The sequence below is a fragment of the Talpa occidentalis genome, unplaced genomic scaffold (assembly GCF_014898055.3).
Source record: "Talpa occidentalis isolate TD23 unplaced genomic scaffold, MPIMG_talOcc4v2.1 talOcc4.11, whole genome shotgun sequence".
In the NCBI taxonomy this organism is placed as follows: Eukaryota; Metazoa; Chordata; class Mammalia; order Eulipotyphla; family Talpidae; genus Talpa; species Talpa occidentalis.
The window spans coordinates 12795887-12814886 of NW_023601104.1; the positions used below are offsets into that span (position 1 = coordinate 12795887).

General features: G+C 36.3%; 1 protein-coding gene across 1 annotated transcript in view; it reads right to left on the reverse strand.

Annotated features, from left to right (window-relative positions):
• TP53BP1 (tumor protein p53 binding protein 1) overlaps window positions 1–19000 on the reverse strand; it is a 115370-nt gene that overhangs the window by 74671 nt on the left and 21699 nt on the right. The gene's annotated exons all lie outside the window — the stretch shown is intronic.

Sequence of the window (19000 nt, forward strand, 5' to 3'; positions counted from 1 at the left end):
AATAAAATTTTAGTTTTCTCTTTTTTGTGCTGAATGGTAGTAATCAACCATAATATTCTCATGTAAACAAGAAATCATAGCCAACTTTGGTCAAAAAAATAAGGTAATAAATGAATTACTAATCAATGTTGAAGATAAATCTTTCAAAGTGTGGAGGCATGTGAGACAATATTTAAAAGATCTTTGGCAGAGAATAAAAATGAAAAAAATCACAAAGCTAGGTCGCTAGATTATTCATTTTGCTAATATTTACTGTGTATTAACCTGCAGCAGGATTTCTACTAGGCTTTAGGATTACCAGGATAGCTGAAAATCCTGTGGTCACAGTCCAATCAAGGAGATGGTCTGTCAAGTACCAACCAGTTGCAATATGTATGATCTACTTATTTATTAATAGAGAAGTTAGTAATGTTTTAATTTATGATTTCCTCCTTAACTATAGTGAGGCTATAAGAAACATAAAACTTCCTGATAGAGGGCACAATACTTCCTGACTGCTTTTGATAATGATGTTAGCTTCTATGCCATCATCACATTTTTAGAGATCTATATTTCTGAGGTCTGGATCTTATACCCTAAGCACCAGGAAATGGAATCTTGGGATCCTTCTAGGTTATAGGCCATAGGCTACAACCAGGCCTGGGGTATCAGAATGATGAATTGTTTAGAAAAGCCAGCTTTTCTCTGTTCAGGCCAGCTCCTAGTACAAGTGAATCCTGAAGGGGGAAGGGTCATTCTTAGGTCCTGAATGGTACACAAGAGAACATGTTCGTTTCTTCCCTCCACATAAAAAATCTCTGAAAAATCACAAAGCCTTATAATATTACTACACATTACTGGTTTGATACAGAGCCATCATAAGTAGACCCAGAAAACATCATCTCCCTGACTTGGAAAGCAATAATTTTAAAGTATCAAATGGGAAATGAGGTCTTAGTCAAGTGCATCTCAAATTGCAAATTCTAAAGTGGTATCAATTTTAATGGAGAACAAACAAATTGCTTCCAACTAGATGCCCTTCAATCTTTAAATGGTCATAGTTTATGACAGACATAAAGGATATAGATTCTTAAGCCTCTATTTCCAAACATAGAATTTAAACATCATAAAAGAACAAGTATTTCCTTTCTTATTTAAGTGAGCTCTGACCCAACCTGCTTTTTGACATTTATAAAAAAAAATTCAATGACAAACATAGCTGATGGCATAAATATAGAACACTATCCTCTTATTTTAGATAGAACCTTCCTCTTACATAGGTTCCAACATATCAAAGAAAACAAAGAGAAGGAACTTGTGAGAACACCAGTTCTGACAGGCAGAGGGAAACTTAGAAAAATAAAAAAATCTCTATGAACAAGTATAGAGGTTTCCAGATCTATGGGTGCAAAGTAATTCCTTTCATGGTCATCTCTCAGTCTGACATGTCCAGAAATGGGTATTGGATAATGGCCCACAGTTGTCATTAGAAATCTCAATTCTGGCCATCACATATACTGTAAGAAATGGCCCATTCATCTGCATGGCTAGCACAGATTTGCTCTTGGATATAGACTGCTATAGGGGAAAGTTGTGGTATCTAAAATCATAACACTCTGTCCTGATTATTTCCCCAGAAAACACTTCTTTTGCTCACTGTTTTGGAACATTTTCTTGGGGACACCTACAAGTCAGGGAGGAGAGGCTGTAGTTATGTCAGTGGATAACTGAACATAGTTTAGGAGAGAAATGCCATCACCTACATGGCTTAGCATTAATTTGAATCAAAGAAATTACTCTCTAGTTAAAATACACACAATTAGTGTTCCTTTTTTTTCTGAGGAACTTTGGTCTACTACTATGCAGTAGGAAATGCTACTAAAAAGAAATATTTAAAAATATTCTTAAATATAGGAGGAAAATATTCAACTGCATTAACAGTTAAAAATATAATAAAAACTGTAAGAAATTTAAAAAAGAAATATGAAAAATCCACATTTGATGTATCAGTTTGTTAATTTAAAAGGCTAATACTGTTTTTGGGACACCTTTCATACTGGGCACTTTGGCTACATATGTGCCAAACATTTTACAATGCTTATAATCTCTGCTTAGTAATTCTACTTAGAGGTACTTAATTTAAAGAAATAATCAGATACATAAAGACTCATAAAAACATGTTAATCTAAAAAATTTATTATAAAAAATAAAACATAATAGTCTTAACAGTTTACCACATTTAATGTGTACTTTGTATCAATTGAACAAATACTTTTCAGTAATCCCTGATCATATAACAATAGGAATGTGGTTAAACAAATTGTGCCACATCAATGAGGGAATGTTATGTTACTATGAATATATTATGTTCAATGTAGCTCTATTACAATAGTCAAACTTTGGAAAAAAAACTTTCGTGCCCAAATACAGAGAAGTGGATTAGAAGAGGTGATATATATACATGATGGAGTACTACTCAGTATCTATCAAGAAAGATAAACTCTTGCACATGGATGGAGATGGACGGGATTATGCTAAGTGAAATAAGTCAGAAGGAGAAAGACAAGAACTGGATGGTGTCATTAAACAAAGGCTCAGGTAATCCAAACTAACACCCAGCCCTAGAAATCTGACTACAGATCTGAAGTTACTAGAGGGGAGAGAGTGGAGGGTGAGAAAAGAGTGGGAAGAGAGCTCAGTGGACTGTGGTGGAGGACTGTGAGTGTCTTAGTGGTCGGTGTGGTATAGTAACAATACCTGAAGGGGGGGATCTAGAAACTTTTAAAAATATGACTATCACTAATAAATTAATGAGTACTTTTCCTTTGAATAGAAGAAAATTAAATGAGTGAAAATCAGAAAAATTCCTTCACATATTGCCTATTATTGGACAGGAAAAATAGTTGTAAAATTCTTTAAAATTTCATTTAAAAAATTATCAAAAGAATGAGGGAAAAACAAACAAAAGAGAACAAGAAATGAATAAAAACAAAACAATGCTCAAACATCTGCTATGGATATGGAAAGATTTCATAAAGTTTATGAAAACAAGGACTTACCTAAATGTTTTTTTATTTACAAAAATTAGTACCTGAAGATTGAGGTAATTTTTCATAGCTTGCATATTACCTGCATATACTATAGACTATTGTGGAAAATTCCCCAAGTTTATCCATTTGCAAAGCAAAAAGTAAGATATTGAGAAAACTGGGAGTAGATTTAAATTCTTCTCTAAGGGAAAAAGCTAAATATTTTCCCACCAGATTTTTTAAGTCAAAACCTATGTTAATTTTTTTAATGTTTTTCCCCTTTCTCTTTAGAAAGGAAATACTCTCTCTAAATCATATAATCTTTTTTCCCCAAGGATTTAAAGAATACCATATAGATCTGTATTAGCTTAAATGATCAGATCCTGTCATTTACTCTAAACTCAGATGACACAGAATTATCTCAATGGAAATTTTGTATTAAAATGTCAAAGTTTTTTTAATAAAATATCTCAAAAATCACAAGTAAAAGCCTATCACTAACCTAAAATTCATATATAAATCTCTAGGGACCATTAATAACCAAAACAATCTTGAAAAAGAACTAAGTTGAAGGCTTCACATTCCCAGACTTCAAAACTTACTACAAAGCCATGGTAATCAGAGTGTGACACTCTAATAAGATATGTAGACCAATGAAATAGAATAGAAAGCACAGAAATAAACCCATGTATATATGTTGAAATAATTTACAACAAGGGTGCCAAGACAATTCAATGAGCAAGAGACAGGCTTTTTAACAACTGATATTCGGGCAGTAATGTGCAAAATAATGAACACTAGCAACAGATTGAAAAGATAACCCACATAATGGGGGAAATATTTGCAAAACGTATCTGATAAAAGTAATATCCAGAATACAGTAAAAACAAAAAACAATCCAGTTTAAAAATAGATATAAGACTTAAGTAAGCATTTCTTGACAGAAAATAAAGAGATGACCAATAAGCACATGAAAAAATTGTTCAGCGATACTAATCATTTGGGAAATGCAAAGCGAAACTACAATGAGATAACACCCCATCACCTATAGGAAGGGTGTATTTTGTGTTTCAAAAATCCTAAAATAAAAAGTGGTGATAATCTGGCAAAATTGAACCCTCATACATTAATGTGGAAATGTAAATTGGGACAGTCACTGTGGAATTTGGTATGGGGTATCTCAAAAGTTAAACACAGATTGCCATATGATCCAGCAATCCTGCTTGTGTATATATACTCGTATACCCAAGTTATAGCAGCACTATTTACAACAGCCAAAAGGTGGAAATAACCCAAGTGCCCATCAATGGATAAGCAAAATATGGTTGATACCTATAATAAAATATTACTCAGCATCAAAAAAGGAAGGAATATTGATACATGTTACAACATGGATGAACCCTGAAGTTATTATACTAAGTGAGCCAGATACAAAAGGACAAATGCTGCATCATTCTATTTATATGAGTTATCTAAAGTGGCCATATTCATAGAGACAAAATAGAATGGAAAATAATTACTTCATAGGCACAGAGTTTCAGTGTCAGGAGATGAAAAGTTCTGCAGATGGATAGTGGTGATAATAGAACGTGAATATACTTAATGCACTAAACTTTATATCTAAAGATGATTCAAGCGCTAAATTTTATGTTATGTATATGTTTTTGCATAATTAAAAAATATTTAAGAGACCGGGCGTGCAGGGGAGCGCGTTCCCGCATCGCCATTTTGCAGCAGGGACCTTTCTTTGCTGGAGACTGTGTAAACCCAGCAGAAGGCTCACCGAGGAGCCAGAGGTAAGCTGGGAGGCTTGCCCATGCCGGGCGCCTTCTAGCCTGCAGTTCCAGCCCAGAGGGGAGCAGCACCCACCGCTGGGGCAGACCGGGCGTGCAGGGGAGCACGTTCCCGCATCGCCATTTTGCAGCAGGGACCTTTCTTTGCTGGAGACTTGTGAACCCAGCAGAAGTTCCCCAGAGGAGCCAGTGGTGAGCTGGGAAGGTCGCCCAAGATGCCGGCCAGTACCAGCAACACAGTGTCACAAGGAATACGGCAAATTAGAAAACAGGCAGTAGGGAGTAGAAAAACTACATGCAACCCAGCAACTCCTCAGCAAAAAAGCACACCGCAAAAAGAAAACCATCTACCAGATTGCAACGACAGTAACTTGGAAGAACTTCTGAGCCTTCCAGATAGAGAATTTAAAATTGCTGTGATTAAAAAACTGACAGAAGTCATAAAGGAAAACAATGATAAGGGGAAAATAATTAATGACCAGAAGAATGAAATTGAGTCCCTAAAGAGGGAAGTAAAAGAAATGCAGGAGATCAAAGAATTAATGGAGACGCTAAAGAACTCTGGGAAAAGCAATGAAAGCAGAATAGATGAAATGGAAGAACGAATAAGTACTCTTGAAGACACAGAAATAAAAAGAACTAAAACAGAAAAGGAAGGAGAAGTACAAAGGAAAAAGACCGAAGAAAGAACTTCGGGAACTATCTGACTCCATGAGGAAAGGAAATATAAGAGTTATAGGAATCCCAGAAGTAGAGGAGAGAGATGTAGGAACAGAGAAAATATTCATGGATATAATTGAAGAGAACTTCCCAAACGCGAAGAAGGAGCTGAAAATTGATATACAAGAAGCAAGAAGAACACCAAACTTCCATGACGAAAGGAAAACTACAGCAAGACACATAATAGTAAAGCTCCCAAGAATCCAAGACAAGGAAAAAATAATGAAACTAACAAGAGGGAAGAAACAGATAACATTCAAAGGGAAACCAATCAGACTGACATCAGACTTCTCTGAAGAAACACTATGGGCAAGGAGAGAGTGGAGGGACATAGTCAACAGACTCCAAGAAAACAGATGCCAACCAAGAATACTCTATCCCGCAAAGCTCTCCTTCCTCTTTGAAGAAAGAAAAAGGACCTTCCCAGACAAACAGAAACTCTGGAATTTTATTACGACTAAACCCCCACTCCAAAAAATACTACAAGGAGTCCTAAAGCCAGAACCTCAGAGGGACGAATAACAACAAAAGAAGGCCAAAGAAAGTTATTAAAAGAATAAATAAATAAAATCAAAGGAAAGGCAAACACAATGGCAAATACAGATGCTAACATATCAATACTAACTCTAAATGTAAATGGACTAAACTCTTCAATAAAAAGACACAGAGTTGCAGGCTGGATTAAGAAACAAAACCCAACCTTTTGCTGTCTCCAGGAAACACATTTAGCTGCAAAAGATAAAAATAGACTCAAAGTTACAGGATGGAAAACAATTCTACAAGCAAATGGACCAAAAAAGAAGGCAGGAACAGCTATACTCATATCAGATAAAACAGATTTCAAACTTAAAAAGATAAAAAGAGACCCCAGTGGTCATTACATTATGATCAAGGGGACAATACTTCAAGAAGAAATAACACTCATTAACATATATTCACCAAACGAAGGAGCACCAAAATATATCAGACAACTATTGGCATCTCTGAAAACAGACATCAGAGAAAACACATACGTAGTGGGAGACTTCAACACACCACTATCAACAATGGATAGATCAACAAGACAAAAAGAAGTAAAGACACTAAAGCTCTAAATAAGAATCTAGAGTGCTTGGGCTTAACAGACATATATAGAACACTAAACCCAAAAAAATCTGAGTATACATTTTTCTCAAGCGCACACGGATCATTCTCTAGGATCGATCATATACTGGGGCACAAGACAAACATCAACAGATACACCAAGATTGAAATCATACCAACCATTTTCTGACCATGAAGGCATCAAGCTAGAAATAAACCATAAAAAGAAGGCAAGGTACTCTCCTACCTCATGGAGATTGAAACCCACACTACTGGAAGTCCACTGGACTAACGAGGAGATAAAAGAAGAAATTAAAAAATTCTTTGAATTGAATGACAAGGAGGACACCAATTTCCTAAATGTATGGGATGCAGCAAAAACAGTAATAAGAGGAAAATATATAGCAATAGATGCTCACATCAAGAAACAAGAAAGAACTCAAAGAAACAACCTAATCTCGAAGCTCAAAGATCTAGAAAAAGAACAAAAAAAAACCCCAAAACCAGTAGAAGAAAAGAAATAATAAAAACCAAAGCAGAATAAATGAAATCGAAACTAAAAAAACAATCCAAAAGATCAATGAAACCAAGAGGTGGTTCTTCGAAAAAATAAATAAAATAGATAAACCCCTAGCCAGGCTCACAAGGGCAAAAAGGGAGAAAGCACAAATAAATAGGATAATAAATGAAAGAGGAGAAATCACAACAGACACAGCAGAAATCAAAGAATAATTAATAACTACTATGAACAGTTATATGGAAACAAGTTCGACAATCTAGAGGAGATGGACAAATTCCTACAACTCTACAATCACCCAAAGCTAGATAAAGAAGAAATAGAACACCTAAACAGACCAATTACAATTAGCGAAATTGAAATGGTAATCAAAAACCTCCCCAAAAACAAAAGCCCAGGACTTGATGGATTTACAAATGAATTCTACCAAACATTCAGAGATGAATTGGTGCCTATCCTTCACAAACTCTTCCAAAAAATTGAGAAGGAAGGTATAATACCTAACACGTTCTATGAAGCCAACATTACACTAATACCAAAACCGAACAAGGACAACACAAAAAAAGAAAACTATAGGCCAATCTCCCTAATGAACACTGATGCAAAAATCCTCAATAAAATTTTAGCTATCAGAATCCAACAGTGTATCCATAAGGTAATTCACCACGACCAAGTAGGACTCATTCCAGGGACACAAGGATGGTTCAACATCCGAAAATCAATCAACGTTATCCAACACATCAACAAAAAGAAATATAAAAACCATATGATAATATCAATAGATGCCGAGAAAGCTTTCAACAAAGTGCAACACCCATTCATGATAAAAGCCCTTGAAATTCTTGGGATACAAGGAACATACCTCAACATCATAAAGGCCATATACGACAAGCCAACAGCCAGTATCATTCTCAATGGTGAAAAGCTGAAAGCATTTCCATTAAGATCTGGAACAAGACAAGGATGTCCACTCTCACCACTGTTTTTTAATATAATACTGGAAGTCCTAGCCAGAGCAATAAGACAAGAGAAAGATATACAAGGAATCCAAATAGGAAAAGAAGAAGTCAAACTATCACTATTTGCAGATGATATGATAATATACATAGAGAACACCAAAAACTCTATAGAAAAACTAATTGAACTCATCAATCAGTTCAGCAAAGTGGCAGGATAAAAAATCAACATGCAAAAGTCAGAAGCCTTCCTATACACTAACAATAAATCTGAAGAAGAAGAAATGAAAAAAACCATCCCCTTTATTATCGAAACAAAAAAAATCAAATACTTGGGAATAAATCTAACAAAAGAGGTAAAGGACCTTTACAAAGAAAACTATAAAACACTGTTAAAAGAAATAGAAGATACAAAGAAATGGAAAGACATCCCCTGCTCATGGATTGGAAGAATAAACATTATTAAAATGGCCATCCTACCAAAAGCAATATACCGATTCAATGCTATTCCAATAAAAATTTCAATGAAATAGAACAATTATTGATGAAATTCATATGGAATCACCAAAAACCCCGAATAGCCAAAGCTATCCTGAAAAAAAAAGAAGGGAATGGAGGCATCACATGCCCAGATTTCAGGCTATACTACAAAGCCATAATCATCAAAACTGCATGGTATTGGAACAAGAACAGACACACAGACCAATGGAATCGAATAGAAAATCCAGAAATAAACCCACAGATTTATGGTCAACTAATATTTGACAAAGGAGCAAAGAATATGCATTGGAGCAAAGAAAGTCTGTTCAATAAATGGTGCTGGGAAACTGGGCCGCTACATGCAAAAGAATGAAGCTTGACTACTACCTCACACCATACACAAAAACCAACTCAAAATGGATTAAAGAACTAGACATAAAACCTGAAACCATAAAATACATAGAAGGAAATATAGGCGAAACACTACGTGATTTGCACATTAAAGACATCTTTACAGACACATCACCCAAAGCAGTGATAGTGAAGGCAAAGATAAACAGCTGGGACTACATCAAATTAAAGAGCTTCTGCACAGCAAAAGAGACAATAACAAAAACAAAGAGAAACCCCACCAACTGGGAGAACATTTTTGCACACAACACTAATGATAAAGGATTGATCACAAAAATCTGCAAAGAGCTGATGAGACTCAACAACAACAAAGAAAATAATCCAGTCAAAAAATGGGCAGAAGAGCTAAAAAGAAACTTCTCTGAAGAGGAAATGCAAATGGCCAACAGGCATATGAAAAAATGTTCAACATCACTTGTCATCAGGGAAATGCAAATCAAAACTACCACAAGATACCATCTTACACCAGTGAGAATGGCACATATTAAAAAAACTAGCAACAACAAATGTTGGCGAGGTTGTGGAGAAAAAGGAACTCTTCTGCACTGTTGGTGGGAGTGCAAACTGGTCCAACCACTATGGAGAGCTCTGTGGAGATTTCTAGACCTACTAAACATAGAGCTTCCATATGATCCAGCAATTCCACTCCTAGGTATTTACCCAAAGGACACAGAAACATCAATTCCAAAGAACACCTGCACCCCTATGTTTAGAGCACTGTTTACAATAGCTAAGCAGCACTGTTTACAATAGCTAAGCTTTGGAAACAGCCCAAATGCCCAAAAATAGATGACTGGATCAAGAAGATGTGGTACATATATACCATGGAATATTACTCAGCATTCAAAAAAGATAAACACATGCAATTTGCAGCAACATGGATGGCGCTGGAAGGGATCATGCTCAGCGAAATAAGCCAGAAAGAAAAAGAAAAATACCGCATGGTCTCACTCATAGCAGGAATCTAGAAAACTTAAATAAGGGACCAGGAAAATGAATAACTATAAGAAAGTGAAAATCAAAATCAACAAAAATCTATGAACCAGAGACACTTTTGGTGGGGTGGGTGGAGGGAGGGGAGGGATTGGGTCAGAATGGGGGGTTTGCAATTGTATGGGGAATATAAAAATAAAATTTATTATAAAAAATATTTAAGTATGTGCTTTGGCCGATTTAAACTGCTGCAACAAAATAACGTGAACTGAATGGCTTAGAAACAATAGAAAATTATTTCTCACAATTTTGGAGGCTAGGAGATCCAAAATATGGCACCAGATGACTTGGTGTATATTGATGGCCCAATTCCTGGTTTGTAGAATAATATCTTTTACTCTGCGAATGCCTATGGCAAGGGATGTCTTTTATAATACTATCCATGAAGAATTTACTCTCATGACCTCATCACCCACCAGAGGCCCAAGCTCTATTTACCCCATTACAATGGGAATTAATTAGGCTTCAACACAAGAATTTTAGAAAGACACATTTAGTCTGTAATAGCATTCACTGAGATCATAAATAAAGACATAATGAAATAAAATCTCCTTAACTTATAAAATTTTGTTTGAATTTCCAAACCCAATATTTAAATGAATAATTCACACATGCATGCAATTTTTATCCTCAAAATGTGACAGTACTGTATTTTACCCTGAATAAAGGGCTCTTAGGTATATAGGATTGTTTACTTATATCTAATAAATATAATTTCCCATGTATTCCTAAAAGTTCTAAATACTATATTTGCTACCCAAATAAATGACAGCTTTGAGGAAACAAAGGTATCTAACTCTACCTTTGCAGTAAGAAAATGAAAGTTTACATTTCTCTTTTCAAAAGTTGATGAGGAATACACAATGATGTAAAAGATATAAATAAAAAATGAATTATTAAAAAAGTTGATGAGATCAACATAAATGTGTGTAAAATGTGGTATATACATACAATGAAGTATTATTCTGCCTTAAAAAGGAAGGAAATTCTGACATATGCTACAACCTGGATAAACACTGAGGACTTATGCTCACTGAAATAAGCCAATCCCCAAAAGACAAATACTGTGTGATTCCACTTATGTGAGTTACTTAAAATAGTCAAAATAATAGAGAGAGAAAGTAGAAAAGTGGTTGCCAGGGCAAGGGGGAGGGATTAAGCGGAAATTACTGTTTAATGGATATAGTCTCCATTATATTAGATAGAAAGTAATGGAAATGAATAGTGGCAACAGTTGTTGCATAACATGACGAATGTATTTAATACCACTAAATTGTACATTTAAAAATGGTTAAGATGACAAACATCTTATAGGTATTTTATCACAATTTTAAAAATTAAAAGTAAAGTTGATGGGAGAGTTCCAACAGGTAATGGACTATTCAGATCTGGGCCTCTAGGGAGAAGACAGGATTATAGACAGACATTTAGGAGTCTTTTGACATAGGATTATTATTTTGTATCACCACCTGGTATGCTTGTTATTTATATACTTGTTTCACTCTCTGTAACAGATTGTAAACTCTAAAGGGCAATAGGATGATTGCCTTAATCAGTTATTTGTCCCATGCAGCATTAGGACATCACTTCTAACAGCATAGGTGTTCAATAAATATATTAAAAATTCAACTGAATCTGAGCACTAGAAAGAGCAGCTCAATCTCTGTGTGGTCTACCTAAACCTAAATTTTCCAGAGTTTTTCTAAATCCTGGTTTAACTTTTTGGCTCATTTGCAAATAGAAAGTGAGAGGTTTGCTGCTGGTCTATAATATTTGTATTTCAGAATCCATTTATTACATGAATATCAGTGCAAGTCAGAACTAGCCCTCTCCCTCCCCTTTTTTGGGGTTCACTCAGTACCAGACTTACCTTGTATACCCAATCCCCCCTGAGAATCGGCACAGAGTTTTACAGCCAAAATTAAGGCACAACGTTAAGTAGGGCTCCCTATGCATGGAGGATATACCCTCCCTACCTTCTGGAAGCGCTTCAACTAATCCTGTTTTAGTTTGACTGCTTTGCCTCATTTAAAAAATATTTCATTATACTCCATAGTCCTTCCCTTGATGCCCTAGTTAATTAAGTTTACATAATTTCCCACTGATTAGTTTTGAGCAGCTCGCTCTGAATTTTCTCTCCTTTAATTTTCTGCCTGTACTGATGGCTTAAAATCCTCAACTATGAACGTAGGAAAGTATGTGCTACCAAGAAGTTCACGGTTTCAGTTTTACACAATAAAGAGCAAACTAGCACTGTGATTCTTTTTGTTTAAGATTTATATATTTATGCATACAAGAACTGGTGTACATGCCAGAGGCGTGGGGGTGGGGGTGAGAAAATTCACCAGGGACAGAGTGGGGAACAGAACAGGCAGATTGACTGAAATACATTGCTGAGGGGAACAGCCAGCAAGAGAGGAGTGGTCTGCTGAACCATGTGGGTAGCTCCCTGGCTGGCCAGGGATCTGACTCGTGCTGCAGAGGCTGTGGATAGCTTCACAATGCTGTACTTAACCCCTTGTGCCACCAGGGAGGCCCTAGAACTATGATCCTTTAAGAAATCTGACATGGTCTGTTTCAGGAACCAAAGAGACTGTTAGATGGAGTACAGTAACAAGCCAGTAGTAACAAACATGGAAAAAGTCACTAGCTATATTCATTCCCATACAAAAATGAACTATGGTTCACTTCTTTCCTTATAATACATTTCACATTTATTGAGATCCTCTGAGATCTCTGTGCCTAGGTGCTCAGAGGATTAATAAAAAAAAAATTATGTTTAAAAATTATGCTCAAAAGATTTATATTCCTCCTAATTTTGAACTGACATTTTGTCTGTGTTTTTGTGCCATAAATGAATGGCTTATAAGGCCCTGAAAAGTCCATTTATTTTGTCCATCTTCATGGCTGATGTGAATTGCTGCACGACCAATGCAAGTTTCTAATAATGATTATAGTCAGAATTAATGGGTCAGCTGTGCCACAATCTGGCCCATCTGCTGCATAAAACAGCCTCAGAGGACAATGAAGAAGGAAAGTGAACCCAAAATGTCAACACCAATATTCTAAGGCCTTTCATGATCCAAGAAATGGCAATAGCCTTTGAAATTACTCTGAAAGCTGCTTTTCCCATGAGTTCTTTAATTTCTTGGTACTTTGGGATAATAACTTATTTTCATAAAGGGTGATTTTTAAGACTGACCAGTTCCATGCAATGTATTTCCTTGCTCTTGTTAACTCTAAAACAGTGAAGAACTCCCTTTCTCTACCAGCCCACATCACAACAGAGAAAGCAAAATGAATTTCAAGATTGCAACAAATCTCCTTCAAATACATGTTTTCTGGCAAAAAGATCCCTTGAACCTACACACTGAACTATACTAGGTCAGCCAGGACTCTTGCAATGTGACAATCAGTTCTCTCTGGAGGGACAAGTATTTTCTCTCTGGTAATTTTATCCATAGTTAATAGTCAAATGGGCTGACTTTTCAGAAATATGTTTTGTACAAATCTCATTTCTAGTGTTCCTTTATTTCTGCTGAAGACACTGTTACAGGTGCCAGGAAACATTGTAATGTTAGAAATTTAAGTTTTCTTTAAAAGAAAATCAGTTTTGGGCTTCCCCTGGTGGCACAGGTGGTTGAGTGCTGCGCTAGGAAGCTGTCTGCAGCCTGCAGTGCTGGTTCCATCCCGGCCAGTCAGCGAGGGTCCAACATTGCGCAGCAGACCTCTCCTGTCACGCCCGCTGCTCCCCTCAGCAGTGTATTTCGTCGGTCTGCCTGTTCTGTTCCCTGCTCTGTCTCTGGTGAATCCTCTCACTCTCCCGTGCATCTGGCCTGTACCCCGGTTCTTGTATAAAATAATCTTTTAAAAAAATCAGTTTCTACATCCTGCCTGCAGATTTTTTTTTTTTTTTGCTATACACAGACATATATAATCAACTACTGAAAGCATACCTGAAGGTTATATTATGTAGTGATGAGATATCAAGCAAAGGAATACACACATTTCAATTTATGAGCTCACAAATAAGTGTCAGTACTCAGAGAAGAAAAACTCCTAGGCTTGGGAATGAAAGATAAGATAGGGAACACTGGCTAATTGGTTAATTCACAAGGATAGGCTCTCCTTGGAACAAGTATAATTCCCATTATGATAAGCACTTTGCAGGTGTGCTGAAGGAAGCAGAGATAAAGTTTGGCAATTAAGTTAGTGTTTCCCCCAGTGAATTCTAACTCCAACAATGGTACCCAAGGAGTGTGATGCAATTATGAAACTAAATTTCACAGGATTCTGTGGCTGAAGATACTTTAATGTCAGTGACTCACTGGAAGGGCTCATATTTCATGACAAGCTTCTCAAACACTTTCTGATTATATGCCTTAAAACACTTTCTGATTATATGCTTTAAAAGACAAGATAGAGTGCCCTTCTTTTACCTTTGAGCCTCAGTTGATGTATATAAATAACACAGAATATTTCATGTGATAACAAAACAGTAAACAGAGAACTGGAAACGGGAAAATTATCCTAATATTCTCCTCAGGATGCTATGGGGATTAGGATCTGCAAATCCACAGAGAAGAGCAGAAGCAAAATCTAGATGTCTCCCCTACACCTCCAAACAGTGTCCATTCTAAAGAAGAAAATTTATCTGATAAACTCCTCTTTAAATATTCAAAACAATGATCAAGATTAAATTTCATGTCTCATGCCAGTTTTACATTGGTTACTAATTATTTAATATTTTCCTGTTATGTGCCTAAGTTTGGGGTCAGAATTGCTATCCATCTACAGTCTAGCGTGTCCATCATGACCACCTCACCTCCACAGACCTATATGACTGTTCACTGGCTGATATGCTCCTAGCAGCGCTTCAACAAAAATCCAGGATTTTTTCCCCACTGCTTTTATTTCATTGTTTTTGAGTGCTTTACTGTTTTTACTGTTATTGATGTTAGAAGTCTTGAATATTTTGTTGTTTAATACATTTGCCATTTGTGTTAAACATTCAAGACACTGAGATAAAGGTGCCCCTGGAATAAAACAAGATCAATGAGATCACACTGTGAAAATAGAACATTCAAAAACAATGATAAAGGCAAAGAGGAAACACAGTTTAAAAGGCAATAGTGTATATCAAATCAATGGTTTATTCAGTTCAATATCCTTTCTCTGACAGCAGCACCAGGGTAAGTTTTATGATAAAGCCTGTTATTCATATACTTTGGTCTTGTCCTAAAAAGGTTAGAAAGACATCCTAAACATACCTACTTTCAATAATAATACATTAAGAATCTGGTTATAATGTGGTCTTGGATCTGTCAGTATTACTATTCAGCAAATTATTTGCATTTTCCCTGAGTTATTAAAATGACTAATTCTTCTATTTGATTTAAAACAATATAGATTCTAAACCTGATTGCCAGTAACAGCATATTTGACCTGGGGAAAGGTGAATAACCTCTGTACCTGAGTAACCCATGTGTATAAAATCAGAGGTCATAGGATAAAGTGATTAATGAGGTACCTCACTGCTCTAAAATTTTATGATTTAGCTACTAAATTTCAAGGGGATTATAATATACCCATGTTTATATTATATATACCAACTGTTTTTTGCAGGTTGTAGTTGACTTCTTCCACCCTTGCTGTCTCTAGACTTCAAAGAAATGGATTTGGGGGGCTCCCTGGTGGTGCAAGGAGTTAAGCACAGCACTATGAAGCTATACGCAGCCTCTGCAACACTAGTTCGATCCCATCTGGCCAGGGAGCTACCCACATGGCACAGCAGACCTCTCCTGTCTCACCAGCTGCTCCTCTCAGCTAGTGTATTTCAGTCAATCTGTCTGTTTTGTTCCCCACTCTGTCTCTGGTGAATCCTCTCACTTCCATCCCCCGCACCTCTGGCCTGTGCCCCAGTTCTTATATGCATAAATCTTTAAAAAAAAATACTTCATTGATTAAAAAAATAGAAATAAATTTGGTTGAAATGGACCTCAAAAATCATCTAATAAAACCACAGATGCCTAACCCGCCAACACACTCTCCCACTAGTGCAGAATTCCCTGTTAGCATTCGTCTTGCTCCTGCTTGGATAACTATTATTGACGGAGCATTTTGTGAAGTCCCAAGGTAGCCCAATTCATTTTCAACAAACTCCAACTGTCAGAAATTATTCTGATATGAATTCAGATGTAAACATTGAAATAAATCTCTCTCCTTTCAACTTCCTGGTTCTTTTCTCTGGAGCAAGAAAGCACATATCTAAGCCTTTTTCTACAGAATACATATGTCAGATCTTCTAACATCCTGAGGAGCTATCACATTCCCCTAAGTCTTCTCTTCTACAGGCTAACCATTCATTTGTCTTTATTTTTATGTCACAGTGTTTCATCCTTTCATTGGCAGCTCTTTGATGAATAAACCACATTTTGACAGTGTCTGTCTTTAAGTATGTCATCCCTGCTGGAAAATAACATTTTAGTTATGGAGTAGTTAAGTGCTAAGGATAGAAGGATTATATCCCCCCTTACTCCAAATATCTATTTGGATGTTTCTATTAACACAACTAAAATCACATTAAATTATGAGAACTATACTTCTAAATATGTTTGAATGCATTGCTATTCAGTCATATATTTGCAGCCTTATATTTGTTGGTGGATACAGATGGCAGCTGAGACATTCAAAAAAATATGGCTACAAAAGATTCTCCTCTTATTAGCTGTGTTGGGCATACATCACCAATTTACTGTTCCCTGATTTTCTCATTTCTAAAATGGGGAGATCAATTCTTCTAAATATTTATCTAAGGTATTTTAAAGGTGAATGAGTAGATATAACTACTTTATGTTAAAACAACAATGGAAAAACAGGCTGACAGTTCCTCAAAAGGTTAAACATCAGAGGTACCATATGACCCAGTAATTCTATTTCTAGGTATATACTCACAAGAAAAGAAAACATACATCCACAGAAAGCCATGAACACAATGTTCATGGAAGCATTATTCACAATAGTCAAAAGTAGAAACAATTTAAATAGCTATTAAGTAATGAATAAACAAAATGAGGGATAACCATATAATGGAGTATTATTGAGTTATAAAAAAATGGTGTTCTGACACGTACTCAACATGGATGAATCTTACAAATACTATAAAAGTCAGACACAAAAGGCCATATATTACAAGACCTCTTTTATGTGAAATGTCTAGAATACACAAATACATAGAGACAGAAAGTAGATTAGAGGTTGCCAGACTGACAGAAGATTGGAAATTAACTAAAAGTGGTCACAAGTTGTCTTTCTGAGGTAATAAAATGTTCTAAAATTGACTATATTGATATTTGCACAACTCAGTGAATATACTAAAAGTCATTGAATTGTATTTTAATAGGTGAATTGGATAGTATGTGCTAGATCTCAATAAAATTTTTAAAAAGAACTATAAGTATTAAACATTATTTTCATTGTTGTTGTGTCTCTAATGAATAATTGACAGCAACTCTAAGAATACTTCCTTGAGCATAGAACTCAGAGACTATCATTCACATGGGAATCATTTATAATTTTGCTAATAGATTGTGACCATGGGACACAATGTAGGAAGCAGCATGTGTAACCCGCATCCTGGGATCAGGATACATTAATGTCTGTTATCTGAGCACAAAGGGATTTATCCATGGAAATCTAATATGGCCACTGGGAAATGTTCCCATATGCACAAACTTCACTCAGCAGCTGGCACTGATATAGATTACTATTTAAGAACTGCAGCCATTTGTTTGTTATTTTTAAAATGAACAAGTTCTCTAAATAAACATCTAGATAGAATTTATTAATTAAACAGATATTATATAGCCACTATGTCCCAAATCCTAAGAATATAAAGATGAATTAAGCCCAATTCTAGTCCTAGAGCAGTTTTGTATGAGAGACAAGGGGAAAAAGAGGAGAGGAAGACTATAAAATGAACTTATTTCTGGCAATAGGGTGGGCCAGATAACCTGAAAAGCATCCCCCAAACAAAACTTCATGAGTCTCAGAACAAAACATAGCAACATCCTTTTAAATACACAGCTCAGTTTTCTTTCCTTTCCTTTTTATTTTTTAAATATTTATTTACTTATGATTACAAGAACTGGGGTACAGGCCGGAGGTGCAGGAAGTGAGAGGATTCACCAGAGACAGAGCAGGCAACAGAACAGGCAGATAGACTGAAGTACACTGCTGAAGGGAGCAGCTGGAGAGTCAGGAGAGGGCTGCCCCTGGCCGGGGATGGAACTTGTGCTGCAAAGGCTGTGGACAGCATCATGGCGCTGTGCTCCGTGGAGCCCTAGTTTTCAAGTAAATAAGGGAACTTCAAGGGCCAAAACAAAAAATCAAGTGAAAAAAGTCACACAACTAGTAATTGGTTAGTTAAGATATACTAAGAGTCTGATGGTTTCAGTGGAAAGTGAACTAAAGGATTTTGAAGACAGAAATTAGAAGGCCTGCTGACCTATCAGATCTAGAAGAGAGAGAAAGGGAGGTATTTAATTGAAATATAGGTAATAGCATCTTTATGTTTTATACAACATCTGTAACATAAAAGGGATATTAGAGGTTCCTAATAAGCTAAGTTATGAAGCACCACATGACACAGTATACTCAAAGGAACTTAAAAACATGCTCAAATACCTGTGCATGAATGTTCATAGCAGCTCTAGTCACAATAGTCAAAAGGTAGAAAGAACCCAAGTGTCAGGGCCTCCCCGGTGGCGCAGCGGTTGAGCACTGGGTTGCGAAGCCTCTGCGGCCTCTGCGGCGCCGGTTCGATCCCCGGCTGCTCCCCAGCCACCGCAGGAGGGTCCCACATGGCACGCAGACCTCTCCTACCGCCCGCTGCTCCCCTCAGCAGTGTACTTCGGTCCTTCTGCCTGCTCTGCTCCCTGCTCTGGCTCTGGTGAATTCTCTCACCCTCCCGCGCTTCTGACTGTACCCAGTGCATGCATAAACAAACAAATAAATAAATAAATAAATAAAAATTCATGC